At 41.9% G+C, this 15894-nt stretch overlaps 1 long non-coding RNA gene across 15 annotated transcripts in view; it reads left to right on the forward strand.

Annotated features, from left to right (window-relative positions):
- LOC135412330 (uncharacterized) overlaps window positions 1-15894 on the forward strand; it is a 475906-nt gene that overhangs the window by 321836 nt on the left and 138176 nt on the right. For 14 of the 15 annotated variants that reach the window (XR_010429568.1, XR_010429573.1, XR_010429566.1 and 11 more), the window contains one exon: window positions 9907-10023. The exons of the other annotated variant lie outside the window; for it this stretch is intronic. This is a non-coding gene — a long non-coding RNA (uncharacterized LOC135412330). The remainder of the gene's footprint in view (window positions 1-9906; window positions 10024-15894) is intronic. 15 annotated transcript variants of the gene reach the window in all.

Genomic DNA, 15894 nt, shown 5'->3' on the forward strand with positions numbered 1-15894 from the left:
TGCACATTCTTTTTTAACAGCTTCTGTTTTCCCTCACATTTGATAGATCCTACCACAAACTTCAACTAGACTGAGTGCAGAGGACCATAATACCAGTCTTACACACAGGGTATTTTATTAAGTCCAGCAGTTAAAAATGTACAAAGTTCCTTGTAATAATCCATTCATTCTGTTCTCGCCTGATTCTTGGAGTAAGCCTGCACAATTATTCAAATCCCAGCTTTTAGCTCCAGCATACACCTCGCCATGGGGCTATGCCTCTGTAATCTTGCTTTGGTCTTGCATGTCAAATGGAATTAACTCCCATAAGAAATGTATGCGAAGACAACCCAAAGTGTCTAATCCTACTGCTGTCTTAAATTTCTGAAACTCAGACCTGTCATCTTTTTCTATAGCTTTGTTGAAGTTCTCACTTATGCTTCAGTCCATCCAAAGATGAAGTTTAGGGAAATTTGCATTTTTATGTATTTTTCAGTTGTGCACTCCTGTGGCCTTTTCACGTGTTCCCTTTGTGGAATTATTTTTTTTCCCCGAACTCAAGTCCTATTTTGTGCTCTGTGGAGGTGGATTCCCTTGCTTTCAGCTGGCAGTGTACAAGTTTGAACACACAGAGCATTACACTACTTGGTGCTGACGCCACGCGGGCGGGTGGAAATAATGATATCATTATGCCCATACCTCACCAGCTCAGCCTGGCTAATCACAGCACCCAGTTCTGACTCGATTCAATCTCACATCACCTCGCTTTCTTCCTGAATAAAAGTGCTGGCTTGAAATTAGCTTTGCTTAGTGTAACCACACTGTTTGTGTGTTGTACTCAGAGCAGGATTAGCTTTCCAGGAGCCTTCCCGACGTGTCTGCCCGCTGCTGTTCTCTAGGGGGCACGCTTTCAGATCTCAGCCCAAAAAATGCCTACATTATACATAATGAAAGGGAGGCAAAAGCACAGCATTATCAGAGAGAAACTTAATTTTCCACTTATTCAATCAAATATCAACCAGATCTGATTAGGGGTGGCCAATTTTAGATGAACCAGGCAAAATACATTTACATAGGGGGGTCCAGTTTCAACATAATTTCAGTAAAAAGCAATTACAAAATTATAGTCAGATGGAAAGCTGGTTCTTCTGGGTGTCTTGGCTAAGTGAGGTTGGAAGGGTATAACTGTAACTTATTGTAGTGGATATTTAATAAGTGCTAAGCCGCAGCACTCTCCACTTGAAAGTTAATTAAGGCCATAGAATGACCATACTTGTACAGCAAATATGTTAATGGGTTGGCCATGGAAACTGTCACAACAAAGCCCAGCAGAAAAATCACAGCTTTATGCTGATGGTTACATCATTTAAAAATGCTGTTGTATTTTGGTTTATTTTCACTGTTTCGAGAGACAGTGTAGTAGCATTTAATGGAGGAACTGCTTGAAGTCGTTATTAGCAGCTGAGGCAAATACTGAAATGCAGATAAAGGTTAAAATGTTTGCTTGTGTACTGGTGCTTTATAAATGCCAATAAATAGCACATGTCAGTAAGACTTTCCCCTTGTTTAGTGTTTTTAGGCAGGGTGTGTGGCTGTTAGAGTCCAATTCTGCTCCAAAAGCTTGAGCTAATCCTCTATATAAAGTATTTCATTTATGAGTGTAATTGCTGCATTATTTTTGTTGCTGTTGAATAAGTGAACGCAGTGGCACACAGACTATCAATTGACTGTTGTACCTTAAGTGGATTAAATCTTAATTTTCTTCTAAGAATTCTCCTCATTCAGAGTATGGCCAGGTCTGGTCAATTTTGCATGCTCAATTCCCATGAATTTTTACAGCCCATCTGAGTATTTTCCCCCCCTGTGTAGCCCTTACTTTCAGTCTCCTGTTGACCTCACTGCTGTGGTGGTGTTGGACACCTTGCTCCAAAGTTAGAAGTAATGGGAGATAATCTTTTAAAACCTTACTGCCAGGGACTGTGGTAAAGGCACCGAGAAGCTTTGCAACCTGGAGACAACTTAATAAAAATGGTGAAGAGTTAAGGGAAAATGAACTCTACCCATCAAACTGCTGCACACAGAGAAACGTGGTCAGGTTGGCAAATGGTGGTGCCAAGTGGATGGCCCATTAGGGGTGACTAAGAAAGCTGGCTAACAGGAGGGGATCTTAAGGGAATGTGTAATTATGAAGGATGAACTGAGTGGGAGAAGAACAAAAGTGTGCTTGGAGAGTGGAAGCGGTGGCAGGACAGAAGGGGGAAAAGCAGTGCGTGTTTTCAGCAGCTGAAGAAAAACCAGAAAAAGAAAGGAAGGGAAAAATGGGAATATTTCCAGGTCATCATGTCAGTGCAAGTGAGTCAAATGAGGCCTGGCTGTTATGTTCCAGTGATCCAGGCTGGTGTCAGCTTTGCTCAGTTAATGAGTGATGCTGCGTGAAATCAGGAGCTGGACTCGAGTCACAGCGCACACACTGCTCTGCTGGGTATGAGGGGAATGGCAATTACAGGGGGGGAATTCCTGGCCAGCAAAGAGCAGCAGGAAAAACATGGAAATCTGATTGGAAGTGGGAGAGCGATGCCTCTTTTAGAAGTTATGGTGGTTTGGGCATCCCTGATAGTGAACAGACATAAAGGGGAATAAAATTAAAAACTGTTGCAGCCTTTGAAGTTCTTCCTTCATCACCCTTTGCGGGTTTATGTCACATCCTTTAAAAATGCTCAGTGTTCAGACAAATTGCTCTCTCTATACAGTATCAGGTAAGGATGCCATATAGTTCCTCCCATGTGTGTGTCTCTTGTCTGAGTAAAAGCACTTTGGGGAAGGTGATGTCTCTTAATCCATGTTCCAGTGTCCCACTTTTGCCTGAGATCTCGAGATGCCGGTGACATACGAATAACATTTGCAACCATGCATGAATGATTCACTCCTGATTTTTTTAAAAAAAGTGTTTCGTTTTGCTCTCTCATTGCAGAGCAAGAAAGCAAAAATAGGCCATTTTAAGGAAATGATGCATAATTGTGGACCTTAAACAGCTTAGCACTGAGCCCATCACTGAGGGAGCTTTGAATATGCTCAGTACTTTCTCAAGGGGTGTCCAAGTTGGTGTCAGCTGACCTTGGGATTCTTCTGAAAGTTTAGTGTTAAAGAAATGTATAATGGGACTGTTTTGTTAACCCAAATACTTCTACCTAGAACTACTGACTCAATCATTCCACTTTGTGTTAAGCTAGAATATGTAAGACCAGTGTGCCACACTGGAAAACTTTAAAATATACCAAGTCTTTCTGAAGAATCATTTTAAAATAATCCATTATCTTATTTTCTGAGAATTCACACAGCAGGACAAGCTTCAGGTTGCTCTAAAGGGCAGAATGCATCCCGAGGAACAGCTTGAATGAGACCCCCAAAACGATTTCCCCCAGGCTAATAATTTAAACAATTGAATTTTATTCTCCATAAATACGTCAAACATCCTGGACAAGTGCTAATGCCTCTCTTGTCTCCTTTTAGCTGACTGCATCCCTCTTGGTCTTTGCAGAAGACCTCTGAAGGATGTAGCTGAGGACTGGAGAGACACAGGGAACTTGGGCAACAATGTTTTTGCAGTGGTGTCCATCAAAAGAGAAGAACGTTTGGCTTTGCCACTGCCCTGCTCTTGTGCATCCTGTGCCTTCACTCCTGGCTGGCAGTTTTTTAGATCAGTTTTTGTGGTGTTTTCCCCTATGTTGAAACTTTCTCAGCAGTGTTAAGTCACCCTATTTTTCATACTTTTGCTCTGTCCCCCTCCTTCCTGTGTCAGCTCCAGAGCTGCAGTTTTATTCTGCCTATAATCACTTTCTGAGTCAGTTTGGGTGACCTTGACTCTGTATTTTTGTGACTTCTGTGTTTTCTTTGTATTTCTCTTTTCACCGTTTCTCTGCCTTGCCTCTAAGTCTCTACCTCTACGTAGAATTTTTCCATACAGGATATAGCCTGAGGTATTGTTGTTTAATATTCTAATAAATGTATGTGTATGTGTGTGTCTGCAGTACCAGAAATACCCAAAAATCTTTCTAGGCAGGTGAGAAGTCAGTCTTCTGCTTGTAAGTCCTTACATTTGGAAAGTTTGCTCCTGCAATCCAGCGCTTTGTGCTGAGTCCTGGTTTTGACTGGAGAGCTCACACAGGTTTCTCTGTGCCAAAGTAGCAAACACGTTGTTTTAATTCAGGGGAAAAGAACACCAAACCCCAACAAAACAGAAACCCCCAACCTTAGTCCATATGTATTTTTTTATTCTTTCAGTGTTGCCTGTTTGTTTTCTTTTTATTTAACTTGTTTGTTTGCCAACGTCCTCACAAACTTCTGCTCTGATTCTGGGCTGGCTCACTGAGCATGACTCTCCAAGGCGTGCCTTTTATCGTGTGTGGCTTCCCTGGTTGTGTAAATTCTCCCTGCTCCAGTATTCAAATGTGTGAGCCTGGTCTTAAGATGATGGTCTCACTTTCAAATGGGAGTATCAGAAACACTTAGCAATGTGCTTGCAAGGCTGGCAGAGTGGTTTTAAATCCTCTGATAGAAGCTATCTATTATAATTGCACCAAGTACTATTATTAATGTCTCCAGCCTCTCCATTCTGTTTTTGCTCAAGCCATGCCCAAGAACAATTAGCTGTTTGTTTGACCCGCATTATAACATCAGCTCTCCATTATGATAACAGTGCAGTGACTAAGAACAACACATAATCTTCAGATTTAATGGGGCAGAAGACTGCAAAGGGCCAAACCCGTCTTGATAAAATGCCCTGAAGTCAGCAACTTTATGCAGAGGTGGATCTGGCACAATGTGATTTCTAGGGCTGTATCTGGTAGTTACATGAAAATGCAGGACTAATATCAATGACATGGCAGCAGATTAGTCATAAACCACTGCTGAAGATAGAAAATACTGGGGGGGAACTCAGCAGCTCAATCTCTCTTGTCTTTAGGGCAGCCAAAATCATTTTATCCTGTCTGTTGGTGTGCATGCAAATGGAAAACGTTCCCTCTTCCTAAAATTCTTTGTATGTGCACATACTGTTCATCACTAAAATTATCAGTGCAGGGGCTGTTGCTTTGACAAGGTTGTTGGGAGCTGACCAATATAGGGGCACATCAGTGGATGGACACAACACTGAGGACATCCCAGTGCATAATTTTCTGAAGAGAACTGTAGGTCTGACACACTGTAAATGAAACTGCCTTATATAAACTGTGTTTGTAGAACATAACCTGCAAATGCATTGCATTCTGAGAGCCTGAGACTTAAAATGTGTCTATTGGTCCGATAACCAGCCCCACGTTATCTGTTTTATGCTCCTGCTCAATGCAGAACACGTGCTGCCGAGGAACAGAAAGGACATGCATTTGTTTTCAGGCACAGGGCTTTGCAACCACTTGGGAAGAATATTCTTGATTGAGAACCAAAACATTCCATGATGCTTAACAAACCTGCAAATTGAAAAATCAACATCTGCCCTGTGTAGCAACATAGCAGAAGGACCTGTAGCCTGAAAAATTCAAAATACTCCTTAAATTAGGTTTCGGCACATTTGTAAAATTACTACTCTCTGAATCAAGGCTCAAGCAGTTTTTATATGACAGCATATGTTGTGTTGATAGACAAAATCTCAGCCTGCACTTGCCCATGGAAAGTGCTGGATACCGGGGTGGACAGTGCTTCCAACGTGGAGCTGCATCTCACCGAGCGCTCCTACAGCAATATGATAAAATAAATGAGGTGCAGTGTCAGATCACTGAGGACAACTGAGGACAACTGACTCCTCCCTTGTCCAAACCCCACAACTCCTGCAACCCCAATTCCCATGATTTAAATACTGGGGGTTTCACCCCAGCAGCCCCTGGAAGCGAGCGGGGCACAGTCCACGCTCAGACAGAGGAAGGCACCACTCTGCAGGGAACAGGGAGAAACCTGGGACTGTGCAGTGACTGGAATTCTGGCTGCTTGCACAATGGCTGCCTGGGATTCTTTTCTTTCTTTTTTTTTTTTGCTGTTTCCCTTATTTACATATCACCAGACGTGTCTTTATAAAGTTGCTTTAATAATTCATTAGATTGATCTCTTCAGAAATTTGCTCGGGGTAGGTGTCATTAGGAAAAGTTATTTAAACTTATTTAAAGGTTTGTGCCTGAGTAGGGCATTTACCTGCCTCACTGCTGATATTCTAAAAATACCTCCATGTCCATACTATTATCCATTCTTCACGTCCAATTGCTCTGTTATGGTAATAGTCAGAAGCACACCATGTAGTAATTACTTACAGCTGACTTAAGAAAAGAATATTCAACTCCCCCACTGTTCCACTAGAAGGTCTTTATGCACTATTAACTCATTCCTGTTTATTAATACTCTACTGGTAATTCTGGCTGCTGCTTTTTAGGTTTGTAATAGGAGGACTATTAAACAGCAATTATTGACCATATGGGTTAGTGAATATTTGTGGTGGTTGTTGGGTGGTTGTTTTGTTGTGGGTTTTTTATTTTTTTTTAATCCTTTTAAGTTGTTTTTAAGGAGCCACATCACAATATAGTGGTGCAACTTTACATCTGCCTGGGATTAGCAGCTTTGGCAGCATTCCCCACCTAGAAAATGCAAATACCATATTTCAGAAATATCAGCTGAAGCTGTGAAAATACAGAGCAATTTAAAAAACATGAAAACACTGTGCCAGACAAAGTGAAAATCTTTGTCTTTTTTTTTCCTTTTCCCCAGCAGTATATGGTTTGATCTCCTTTTTCTTTTTTGTCTGTCTGTCTTTCTGTTTCTCTTTCTTTGACTTTTTTTTTTTTCCAGTTTTTTGGGTCTTATCCTGGAATTTGGAAACGGTCAAGTGTAAATTTCAAACTAATCAAACTTCTAGAAAAGTGTGAATTAGAGCACTTCTAAGAACTAGAAATCTGCCTTCCTCAGTAAGCTTGCCTAGTGAGAAGACTGAGGAGAGACAAAATTACAGCAATTATTTCTCAAATAGCTGGGCTGAAAAAAATTGTGCCTTCCCCCCTTTCCTCTCCTGCCTTTTTTTTTTTTTACCCCCCTCCCCCTTTTTTTTAATCATCTTAAAATGCAGCTGCAGTTCCTGCCTTTGCCAGCAGCAGTAGCTTTGTGGGTTTGCAGCAGTGATTCCTTTTCCCACTGCTCTGCACTGGGAAGGCCGAACCAACTCGCAGTTCTGGCTCCACTTCCATTCTGGTGAGAAACTCAAAGACTTTAGCAGGGAAAAATTATGGAGCAATGAGAAAGTGTAAACAGAAGCGTGGGGTGTGGCACAGGAGAAGAGTGATTTGGTGGGTGAGTTGATTTTAATACAAAAGTACCGGGCTACGAGCAAATATTTTGCAGAATGTATTCTCATTTCTAAATTCTCTTCAGGATTGTCTCCAACACTACTGAAGAAAAGTCAAACTTTGAAAACCAATTACTTGTATTTGCCACTGACACAGCCTTTTTCTAGAATTTTCTTAATCCTTTAATACTGTTCTTACACTTCCTTAGTTCTCCTGCTCGTGTGTGTTTGACTTGGATTATGAGCCCCAGCTCTGCCAGTTTGTTCCTCTGAGCTGGTGACCAGTAACAACTCCATTTAGACACAGCTGTGAGCACAGTTGTTTCTGATCATTGCATCATTTAAAAAATCTCTGCAATACTAAAACAACTAATGTCAAAAAAAATTAATTTGAAATTTGAAATCAATTACTTTATTGCCAACTAGACACTCAACACTGTTGTTTCTTTTTTCCCCTTCCTTTTCTTTTTTGCTTTTAAGTTGAAATGCTTTCTTGGGCTAACCCAAACTCCTGTGTGATGTGCCACACCAAAAGCAGTCCCTCCTCCAACAATTATTGTTTGGAAGGTGTATGTTTTTTCACAAAAGCTGGTACACTTCAAGTCCTGAGTGTTGCAGAGACATTTTTTTCCCAGATGGCAAAACTAAGAGAGGATGTGCCCTTGATAGAGAAACATGGGACTGGTGGAAGGTGGGAAGTCCTCTCTCCTGGACTTTACCCCTGCCTTGCCTGAAATAGCTGCACGGCACTGGTAGGAATCCGTTGAGTGACATTAGACAAGGGACTGAAGGTATGAAAAGGTGACATTGAATTTATTGCTTAGAAATATGGGCTAGTTAATTTTCCTTATGTGCCTGGCATCTCTGCCATGGTGCTGGGTTTTATTTTTCCTTGTATAACTTGTTATTTAAAAATGTTGTTTAAGGTGGAGGTGTCATTTTGAGTTTGGAGTAAATGACTAACTGGGAATCCTGAGTGAGGTGGCCCCTGCTGCAGGGCAGGGCTGCAGTGGGGCTGTGAGCAGGGGCCACAGGCAGGATTTACATCCCATTGATGTCAGAGCTGCCACAGCTGCTGGGCTTGACAGCTCTGCTGAACATCAGAGATGTGTGAGGAAGAGCCTTACCTCTGAACCCCTAAAAGAGAGCTGGGTTTGCATCAGCTGAGTGGCTTGATTCTCTCATCTCTGATTTAAACCTGCCTCGGAACAGTCAATTATATTCCAGTAAGAGAATGTTGCGAAGTTTTATTCTTACAATGTAAAATAACAGGTTAAGACTGCCTGTGCTGCTGGTGTGTAGCTTAGTCAGGCTGGTAAATTAGTAGAGCATGATATTCTTTGAGAAGCTGGAGTGTGGGAGCAATCCCTGAACATGCTTTAAGAAAAATGTTGTGCGAGTGATTCAGCTCTTCTCGCTGTTGCAGGGAAGAGATTAGAGGAGCACCACTTTGTCAGTTCATCTCCTTAACTCATAATATATTATTTATTACAAGGATTTGGTTTCCTAAGCCTGTCGTCTTTTTTTTCTCTTAAGATACCACTGACTATTTGATCTCGAGGGCTTAGTTTTTATTATGATTATTATTATTATTATTATGTACAGGTATGTGGGGAGGGAAGGACTTTGAGCAACAGCCAAAGCCTTTAAAAAGCTTTTTAACACATGGACTGTCTGTGTTTTCATCTTGTTTTGGCTCTCTTTGCAACTTGTGCTGATGGTGTGACTGTGGTTGCTTCAAGTACATCTGGGGGCCCCTGTAGCCTTTATTTCAGGGGTTTTCTGACTTTCTTATAATTTGTTTCTCCTTTTTCTGGTATAACCAAGCCTGAGCTCTCAGTGTGAGATGTAAACCTCTGGGCCTGGATGATAATGATTCTGCCTAACCTTAAACCCAGGGTAAGCCAGGCTTGTTGTGCTGCCCCTGCCTGTGTGTCCCACGTGTGAGCACACCTCTGGGATCCAGCTTTTATCTTAAGGGCATATCCAAATAAGATTTTACAGGAAATTGGGAACTCCAGTGACATCTGGCAGAAGAGCAAAGCCACTGTAAGATGAATTGGTCTTCTCCAGCAGGCATTTTATCAAAAATCAACTCCTTTTTTATTTAAAAAAAATAAAAGTAAAATTTGTGATGTGTTATTCTTTATCTTTTTTTTTTTTTTAAGCAAACCTAACCCCAAAAAACTAAGTAAACTAATGAAAATATTAGCATTTAATTTTATTCAGACTGGCCAGAGTATTTTCACAGAGAGCAGGTGCATTCTTGGTGTAGCTGATGTTGCATAGTAGATTCTTCCATTTGTCAAATGTTTAGAAGAAGCCTTTCATTTAAAAGGAAGGGAGGAAGTCTTGTAGAAGTGACTTGTATGGGCTGAAATAAAAAAGTAAACTAGGCAGGAATAAACTTGCTGTGTGGGTGGCAAACTGAAAGAAAAACCATCATGACTTTGTTCAGTTCCTGAAAGGGTGATCTGAGAATGTTTGATTAAAGGAGCTGAACTGTCTCATCACCTGAGCTGGACACAGAAAGGGATAAAGAATGTTAAATGAAGGTGTAGCAATGTGACATATCCCTGCTTTTCCTGACTTCACCCCTCTCTCACCAGCCAGTTGATGAGAACAGAAGAAGGAGCAGATGATGGCACCAAAAGCTGCCCTGGAGCTGTGCCTGGTGCAAACAGCATCCCGTGTGGAGGGAGAAGCAGATCGTGCTCCTGCAAAGTGTAAGTGCCTGCTCTGGTACATTCCTTTACAAAGAAACCCCACAAGCACAGATAAACCCCCTCTGTCTGTCTGAACTGGACATTTGGGGAAATTCCTTCCTAAATGTTGGTTTGAGATCAGAGAGAAATACCTGCTTTGTAACTTGCTCTGGTCATTCAACATCTGCCCTTCCTTCCCTGTCTGCCATTCCACCCTTTTGTCCTTCCTCGCACTGACTGAAACGTTTGGGGCTCACTTTCTGTAAGTTCTGATAAATCTTTTGTAATAGATTTTTGGGTTTTGCAGCTTAACAATATCAAATCCTTCCTGAGATTTATTGTCAGCTACACTTGACCTGGGGATCAGAACTGAGAACGTTTGATGGAATTTGTTGCAGAATCAGGGAATGTTGTGAAAGTTGCTATTTTTGGTTTCTGTTTTGCTGTACCTAGAGACTACAGATTTTGAAAGAATTAAATGATAAACAGTGTTTTCTTGGGTGTTCAAAACATGATGAGCATGGGTGTGTCATGAACTTTGGCTTCTGGACAAGCTGATTTGCACTGTTCCTGGTGGAGTGGTGCAAAGACATCCAAGGGTTTTAGCTTTTAGAATTTTCGAATTCCTTAAAAAAACCCAAACCACCAACACCACCTCCCAGTGCAGGTGCAGACTGACACAGAGGGAATTTAAGCCCTTGGTAATCAGTTTACTTTTCCCAGTTGCCTTCCACAGCCCCTGTTGAAAGGTTCACAGACCCTTCCAGCCTTGCTGGAGACACCGCTCTGTCCAACCAAATGTGGCTGCAATGGCAGTGCTGGAGCTGGTGTGGACCAAGGATTTATAGGAGATGGGACTGGTGTCATTAAACTACAGAGTGGCTTTGTTGGCTTCCTCCTGCAAAGTTCCTGGGCTGTCCCACCCCTGCAGCTCGGTGGGAGAGGCAGCCCCATGGCAGTGGGGGGAAGAGGAGCAGTCTAGCAAACGGCGTTTCATCCAAGCAGGGCCCAGAAGAAATTAAGTTTAGCAAAGAAAACAAGTTTCATCAGTTAAGGCAATAAAGCACAGTCCCAGAGCAAGTCAATAATGCTCAATTGACAGCCAGTCAATATTTGTACTGGATTAACTTTTCAAGGAATGTGGAGATTTCGGTGGGTTTTATGTAAACACTGTAAATAGGTTGGGACACTAAAGTACGGTTACAAATACCGCGTGTCAGATTAGATTAGAATCACTTCCAGGGAGCAGGAGTTTTCCTACCACGAAAGAGACATTTATATCTTGTGAAATGAACACAGATATGAATTTTTTGTTTGTCAAATATATTCCAAAATGCAGCTGGGCAGGTCTCGTGGCAGTGCTGCTCAGAACACTCCAAAGGACACCTTCTTCCCCCACCCTCTGTCTGTGCTGCTGCCAAGCCGTGCCAGGTAGGGCTGGAATTCAGGGGCCATCGTGGCTGCAACTCCATTGACACGAATGCTGCACAAATTAATTTAAATTTTGGGCTTGGTATAATGAGAAGAGCTGTTAAGAAATATTCAGCTTTTCTCACACTTGTTCCTTGCTGAGGAATCGGTCAGTGTGCTCAGAGATGAAACCAAAACGTGCTGGTTTCTGACCTCTGTGACACAAGGCTCTGTCCATTGCTTTACAGGTCTTGCAGCTCTGCAGTGCCATGCCTGGCACCCACTTCTAACCAATAAAACATCTATTTACTGTTTCCAAAAATGAAAGTAAAGTGGACAAACACTTCCAGAAGAAATTAGTTACTTACAGCGCCTTTCTTTTTTTTTTTCCAAGATGTTGCCCCAGGTTTCCTGACTTGCTCCCTCATTATAAGGAGCTCGAATCATCACAAGATTCCCAGTGTTCTAGAAATAATTGAGGGTGATCTGGCCTGTCCTGCCTGTCCCCAGGCGTGGGATTGAGGGCAAGCAGAAGTTGGCACTGCCCAGATTGGCAAAGCAGCCCAAGTAAATCATGTCTCACGTGTAGGGAACACAGTGCCCAGCACTAGTGAAGCCCACGCAGGTAACAGGCCACCAAGAATCCCTCTTGCTGGAAAATAGATTACTGCATTTTATTGTTCTTCCTTTTATTTCTCCTGCCTCTTTTTTTTTTTTCCTTAGAAAAGGTAATTAGGCCATAAACAGAGGTCTGACAACTAATTTTATCTGCAGCAAAATTAATATCATAAGCAACAGATAATTTTAGCTGAGTAAAATTAAAAAAGATATATTTTAATGCCATTTTAAACCACAAAGTCTAATTTTTTTCCTTTCTGAACTTCTCCTGCCTGGCTATTTTGATATGTGTGGAGATGCTCACTCATTTAGTGAACAAATGTTTTACCTCTGTTCAGTTCCTGTCTCACCAACAGGCCTTGCTGGTGTTGGCCTGAGGTACGAAGTTGCTTTTAATTTCCTCTCTCTTGTTCTCTGGTTCCTTTCAAAGGAGAAATGATCTGAGGGAAAAGACATTGCTTTTCTTACCTCTAAATTTTCATTGACATTAATAGGAGGCAGGTGGCCAAATCCCTGCACACAGCTTTGAAAATTTAAGGTTTAACTTTCCTTTTTTTTTTTTTTCCTGGGCTGATTCTTGCGTTGCTGGAGTTGTGAATCCTCTGAAAAGATATTAAATGTGCATCCATACCATGTCAGCAGTGCCTAGAGAGTTTATCTACGAAATTATCGTCTACCTTCCAAATCTATAACCCTAAAATATTGATTGGTTAAAAGGTAGTGGATAAAGATTAAGACAGCACAGCAGCAGATTACCCTAATCAAATAAAAAGACTATTAACAGAGCTTCTCAGAGTTCTGAAGATGTTGGTTTGAAATACAGATGTCTTAACCAAAGTGCTCTGTCTCGTTTTCTGAATGCATTTTTGAATGCATTTAAATAAATTACCAAATAGAAAGGAAGCAGAGAAAAACTCCACACGCCCCAGACAGTAAATTTCCATTTATAATAAAATTATTTTGTGCATTTCAGCAAGCAGTTGGAACTTTTAAAGATCTTTTTCATTGGGTAGTGAGAAGCCAAGCAGTGGGATCTCAGCTCAGAGGGCTCTGTAGGCACACGTGTGATGTGTAAACCTGTAGTTGGGTGTGGGCACATCGACCTGAGCATGTGGTGAAAGGCAGGAGCAGGGTCACTGTGCAAAGCCAGTACTGCTGCTTAAACAGAGATCATGTTCAGCCTGTATGTTATGGTTTGGGAACAGTGTTTCTAGGTGATGGATTTGGGATGCCAAAATTCGAGGCAGTGTTTACTGAAAAGCAGGTCTTTTTCGTTGCCTTGGGTGTGAGTTTATGAGTGAGGTTCTGTCGTGCAGGGGTCTGCAGAGGTACCAGGTATCTCACATGCCAGGGGTAGGTGGTCTGCTCAAACCCAGCATCACAGATCAGATCCCCAGACCCTTCCTTTGATTTGGAACCCTTGGATCCTTTGGAAAATTATCCCTGCTTAAAACCAGCACCGGTTCCACCGCCTTTGAATTTGTCACAAACATCTTACTTAGCATGGAAGGCCATATGCTTATTAATGTTCAGTGGGAGTAAACTACAGGGAATATTGCCTGGGAAAGAGTGGCATTTGTCTCTAATGCTTTTAATGTATAGTGGGAATTTTTATCCAGCCAAAGGCTGAGTTGTGGTTTATCCTCTTGAAAGACTTTCCCATTGAGTGACAGCTAAGCAGGGATTGAGCTAATAACCCATGCCCTGTGTTATTGGAGTCAGGGAGACAGAAAGGGAAAATAGGGTGGGTAATGTATTAATTTTCATCAGTTATGGACAATACTATTAAATTACCAACTCTTGTTGAAGTAACGTGTCACCGATTAATAATGTCGTTTCAACTTCCTGAACTTTCCTACCTAAAAATTTTAATTTGAAAAGAAAAAGATTTAAGAATGTGTGAAAAAGGTTTTGGTACTGTCACTCCTCGGCGTGGAGGTCTTTTGGTTTTGTTTTAAGTCGCGGCGTAAATGAGGTTTTAAAAGTTTTTAACAGTGATGTGGATAAATTTGGAATTAAAATTGAGATCTGAAATGTTGTGTTGCTCCACTTTTAAAAATAAGTTCCCTTCTCATTTGCAATTAAAATGTCTAGAATCTGCATAAAATGTGTGAAATTAGAGATAATTGAAATACAGTAGCTATAAATATGTCTACTCCATTTGAAAAATAAATAAAATGTCCACTAAAAGGGTGCGAAAGCCGTACCCCCTTCTCTTGTTTCTCACATTTGGCTCTCTGGCATTTTTCACACTTTTATGGCTAATTTTTATTGCAAAACAATAAGTTACATTTGTAGCCGTTGTGGGAATGCAGAATAGCCCCTGGCAGCTCTGTAAATAAATGGAATGTTGGGAACACATTTAGGAGAATCCAGCTTTCGATTTCATCCACAGCGTCGGTGTCGTGCAATCATATTAAGTGTGATCCAACAAAAACAAAAGGGGGAAAAACAGAAGTGGCAGTGTTAGGGAAAATACTTAAAATAAACCCTTATTCGAAGTGTGTTCATTCTGCCCTGTTTGTTATGTTTTCATAACATAACAAGTTGTCGTGATATCCAGCAGTACCTCACGTGCAGATTGTAAAGCCACTTCTCTAACTTCAGCCTCGAAACTCAGACAAATATTAGCCATGCAACACCCCGTGCAGCCTTTTTAGTGAAATGGCACTGTGATGTCCTGTCACTGCCAATGCCACACAGTGCTTCTGTTACTGGGGAACACCAACTTCCAAAGGGCTGCTTCGGTGGAGAAACAGGCAGCTGTTGGACTGCTCTGCACCCCCACAAATACCCACCACAACTGGCTGTAATTCACACAGAACGGAGTTGAGAGGCCTAGGTGGAGATTACTGCCCTGTCTCATCACTGCTCCCCATCCTGCAGTATTATTTCTGGAACCCCTGTTTTCTGCAGGCATTCCTTGCAGAGGGGATTGTGCCAAAACAAGAGTTTCTGTGCTGGTTTTAGCCTGAAGGTGACGGGAATTCAGCGGGTTTTAATGTCCGTGGCTCCTTCAGCAGTTCCTCCCTCCTCCCTCTTACAGGGGGTGTCACAAGAAATTCTGCTGCACTGTTTTGGCAGAGGTTTTTGGCAGAGGTATGGATGTATACTGGACTCAGGTGCCTCGCTTCAGATCTTACGCGATTCCTGATTTGGGGATAAGAATTACGAGGAGGAGACAGATTTGCAGGATGCATTTGAGGAGTGCTGAAATGTTAATGCATTAAGAGCGAAACGGTGGGATTTAAATCGCTACATTGAGTAGCAATAACAGTACAGAGGGATTGATCCCAGAAAAGTACCAGAGAGGTTGTGTCTCATACAGGCCTAACCACTATGGAGTCATTCTTCAGAGACAGACCAAGCAACAGAAGAACCACAGCCTTACCTGCAAGGTGCCTTTTCATATGTGCTTTCTTCTCTCCTTTTAAGTTGTCCTCAAGGAAAAATAAGAGCAAAAAGTCCCCGTGCTTCTCACTGCACATCTACAGCACTTCATAAATAATAGTGGCTGTTTTAAAAGCAGGGGACAGGCAGAGGGTTACAATGGATGAAAGCTAGTTAGTGAGTTAGCCAGATAAATGCTTAAAAGAACAGCAGCAAAGATAATCCTGCATTTATTTCTGGGGGATTCACCAGATGACCCTTTGCTGTCTTTCCTGATGTGTGTTTCTTGAGTCAAAGGGCTGTGCAGAAACCTGAAAAACAAACCTGCAAACTTGGGGTATTGCTGTGATTTGTGATGGTCCCTCCTTGGGCTCTTGGCTCCCATTTCTGAGCAGCAGCCAAGCCCTGTGTCCAGTGCGGGGTGGGATTGGCAGAGATTCCCCAGCACAGGCAGGCACTCCTTCTCCCTAAACT

The sequence above is a fragment of the Pseudopipra pipra genome, chromosome 3 (assembly GCF_036250125.1).
Source record: "Pseudopipra pipra isolate bDixPip1 chromosome 3, bDixPip1.hap1, whole genome shotgun sequence".
Lineage (NCBI taxonomy): Eukaryota > Metazoa > Chordata > Aves > Passeriformes > Pipridae > Pseudopipra > Pseudopipra pipra.